General features: G+C 52.8%; 1 long non-coding RNA gene across 1 annotated transcript; it reads right to left on the minus strand.

Moving 5' to 3' along the window:
• Positions 1-259: 259 nt before the first annotated feature.
• On the minus strand, positions 260-2856 carry LOC119330246. Its single transcript, XR_005159964.1, has 2 exons — positions 1820-2856; positions 260-805 (listed from the first exon to the last, which is right to left on the minus strand). It is a non-coding gene; the product is annotated as an uncharacterized LOC119330246 (long non-coding RNA).
• Between the last annotated feature and the right edge of the window lie 1092 nt (positions 2857-3948).

A 3948-nucleotide genomic window follows, 5' to 3' on the forward strand; every position in this document is an offset into this window, starting at 1 on the left:
GAAAAAATGTTACGTTCTATACACTCAATAATATAGAAGTCAACAGAAGTCATTTTTAATTTGAATTTCTATAATACATTTCACTTACTATACTTGGTAGCTATAACACATGAGCTTTACACACAGTAATATATGAAATTCTTAGAACATAACTTTCGTTGAGCAATTTTAAACACAAAACATATATGAAGGTCAAAGATGCGGACGTGGGTGCATCTACATGTAAGAAAGTTTTGGAAGATCTTTTAACAGTGCAAGGTCAAAAGAAGTCTCACGTCCATCAAAATTTCATAACCTGGAGTTTTGTACTTGCAAAAATATTAACTATCAAACATCATCACAACAACATGAAGAAGAAAAAAGTTGGTTCTCATTGACATATCAACAAGCATGTACAGAGCACATAACCAGAACTTGTTCTCTACATCAACTTCGCACTATGGTGCCCATCAGTAGCGAAGAGAGGTAGGGAGAGAGGTTCCTGTTGGGGCAGGGCTCATCAGAAGATGACCGATTTTTCTGCCCTGGCCTCTTGGAGCAATGGACGAAGGAGAGGCAGGACTGGTGCAAGCTCCTCCTGCAGACAGCTTCGGGGTTGACTGTCGCGACGCACGGTGAGCAGGCGAGCATCCATGCAGTTGGGCAACGCCCCTCAGCCCATTATAGTGAGCAAAAGTAGTTTACTAATAGTAGCAACAGCAGCTTGTGCTTTGAGAACAAGAAGCCACCAAGTGGAGAGAAGGCTTGAGGCTTGCGACTCCTGCTCCATTTTTCTTTTGCATTTTTCCCTGAAGGATTTCTGAAACTGAAACCAACATATCAAAACCCCAGTTTTTGCCTGCACTGATACTATTGAACTTCAGAAAAATAGTATAGAACAAGAACTAGACAACACAATTTTAAACTGAATAATGGGGATAGATAACAATGTGAAGGACGTATGCACTGAACTCCTTTTTTACCTGGCTGGTGAACCTTCATCAAAGCTAAAGTGGAATTGGAAGAACACACAAACAGACATACACACATATATGGAGGGAGCAATTATATGTGCACACACTTAGTAATACACGAACCTTCTGGGTTAATAATACATGAACTTCTTTGTATAGACTTTTTTCTCACGTTCACATGCACATTTGTTTTTCAAAACAAAAGCTCGATATACAATTTGGAAAAAATGGAAACATGCACGCATATATAAGTGGTTGGGCAAAACTAAAAACTGCCTGTATATGGCCATGGAAAGCCGCAGCTAACTCTCAAGAAGCAGAGAGGTGCCTGAGGAGGTGGACGACAACTAACTCCCAAGATCTACTAGCGCTAGCAACCTCATTTGTGTAAAATAAAAGCACAGCCACATGTCAGTAGTTTGGTCTTCTGAGCAGTTTTGGCTACAGTGCAACGGAAAAGCTCTGCGGATGTACTAAGAAATCTTTTTGAACCTCGTTTCCCCATTATATCTAAACTTCATTCCGCTTAAAAACTTCCGTGTGATTTTCTTTTGCAAAATAGGACGAGATGGTTCATCATGGTGGTTGCTTAAACAGAAAGATCGATAGAAGCACCCAAGAAGAATTAGCACTCCACTGTGTTGATGCATTTTGGAGAAGAAAACTCATGCTTTCCATGTTTTGAAGGACCTTTGAAATGAACCAACATATCAAATTTTTTTGCGCCTCCAAGTATTTCAGAACTTCAGACAAGAAAATAATTAAGAAACAATGTAAGCGAGATGTGCACTTGACTATTTCACAACTCTCTGAACATAGTACAACAACAGGGAACAACACGTAAGAGAGATGGAGAGACAATGCACCTTGGGGCGACGATGTGCTAGGCAGCCACACGCCATAGCCGCCGGGCAGGGGAGGTCTATCTGTACGCTGCATACAACCCGTACATGAGAAAATGGTCAAGGGCAGCTTCCTTGTCTATTGCTGAACCTGGAAGTCTTTGGAGAAGTCCTCCAGGAAGCATTATTTCACCAAAAAGCTGATGAAAAACCATAGTGCAAATTCATTTAGGTATGAATCAACAGAAGTTCAGAAGAAGCTGGGGCACAAGTCCAGAACATGAAGAACACTTGCCGCCTGAATATTTTGGAGGAGCCTGCATGACATTTATTTGGCGCAGGGGTCTGGACTCAAAGCTCTGCGCTAGTGAGGAGCTGCGGCCGAGAACCTTGAACGACGCTGGCAAGACGATTGTAATTTGTGGCCAAGGAAGATTGGGCGCGGGGGTTGAACTCCCTGGGTTGGCGAAGTTGGACGGCCTGAGCGTCGCAGTGACGCGCACGACCAGTTGCAGGTCGGGGCCTCCTCCAGCTGTAGGTCAACGTCTGCTCTAGCTGCAGGCAGTGCCCAATCCGCACGTGCGCTCGTAGTCGCCGGCGAGGTGGAGGCGCGGTGGAAGGAGGAGCAGGCCGGCACCGTGGTGGAAGAAGGAGGGGGTGGCCGGCGCAGTGGTGGAAGAAGGTGGAGGTGGCCGGCGCCGTTGTCGAAGCAGGTGGAGGGAGGCAGCAGGAGGCGCGTCGGGGCCGGAAGGGCGGCGGCGGGAGGCGCGTCGGGGGGCGGCGGCGGGAGGCGCATCGGGGGGCGACGGATGGAGGCGCGCCGGGGCCAGGGTGGGCGGAGCAGCGGCGGAGGCGCGTCGCGGCCAGGGCGGGCGGGCGGCGGGGGAGCACCGGGGCCGAGGGAAGCAGCGGGAGAAGCACGCCGGGGCCGTGGGGCTAGCGGCGGGAGGCGCGCCGGAGCCAGGGAGGCGGCGGCGAGAGGTTGGCCGGGGAGGATCGTGGGAGGACGCGGGGGAAGTGGATAAGGTGGGTGCCGAGGGAATTTTTTCTTTTACGGGAAGTTCCGGTGGGCTGGCTTTTTCAGATCCAGGAACATCTCCGCGCCCCCTTATAGGCCCCCTTATATGGTAGCACTATTCTAATGGATTAGAATAATTATTTGGTTCTCGAACAGCCTCTATAAAGAGCGATGGACATGTTCCTGAACCCACGCTCGCACTACCCCACGCCCCCACTCCTCTCTGATCCGGCCACCCACCCTCGTCAGCCTCCACCTGCCTCCCGAAATCCCGACGACCGTGGCCTGGCCGACCACCCGCCGGCGTCCAGCTGCACCGGCGCCGCTTCGGATCCCCCACGACCCGCCCATCGTCCCTATCCCCAACAGGCGCATCCCTCCCCTTGCCCCGCCCAGAACGCGCCACCGCTACCAACTGGCGTTGGATCCGTCCCTCGACCCGGATCACGCCGCCTCCACCGTCCATTGCCCCACATTGCGCCACCGCCATCGTCCATCGCCCCACATCGCGCCACCGCCACCATCCCACGATGGGGATCGCACCGCAGCCACCGTCCCACGATGAAGATCGTGCCGCAGGCACCGTCCCATGATGGGGATCGCGCCACTGCAACCGCCATCGACCCACCTCCCGTCGTCGGGATCCTGCTGCAGCGCGACAACTACCGGATCCTCCCACCATGCGACCTTCCTCCACCTGCCGCCGTGAACTTCTTCTACCGGTCACCGCGACCTTCTTCCCTGCCCTGCCTCGCTGAAGATGAGCTAGTGGGCCACCATAGCCGCTCTGCCACCAACGCGCCATCGCCTTCGGCGGCCCCTCCTGCATCACCTCCGCTTCCCGCCGCCAGCCACGGCATGCGGCGCCCTCCGGCCCCGCCACTTTCATCCGACCCTGCTAGTGTCTAGTACATCATGCCCCCAACTCGAGCTCCTCTTCTAGTCATCGCGCTGCCCTAGGTCACCGAGTGCTCTGTCGCCCCATCCCTCCACGCCGCCCGGAGCCCCGCTCTGCCATCGGCAGCTACCGTCTCTCTCTTCATTCGGTTGGTTTGCATGCGAGGCACTGCCAATATACTGGCCTCTAGATCCTCTGATGACCACCATGGCTGAGATCCGATGGATGTTGCCGGCC

The sequence above is a fragment of the Triticum dicoccoides genome, chromosome 7A (genome assembly GCF_002162155.2).
Source record: "Triticum dicoccoides isolate Atlit2015 ecotype Zavitan chromosome 7A, WEW_v2.0, whole genome shotgun sequence".
In the NCBI taxonomy this organism is placed as follows: Eukaryota; Viridiplantae; Streptophyta; class Magnoliopsida; order Poales; family Poaceae; genus Triticum; species Triticum dicoccoides.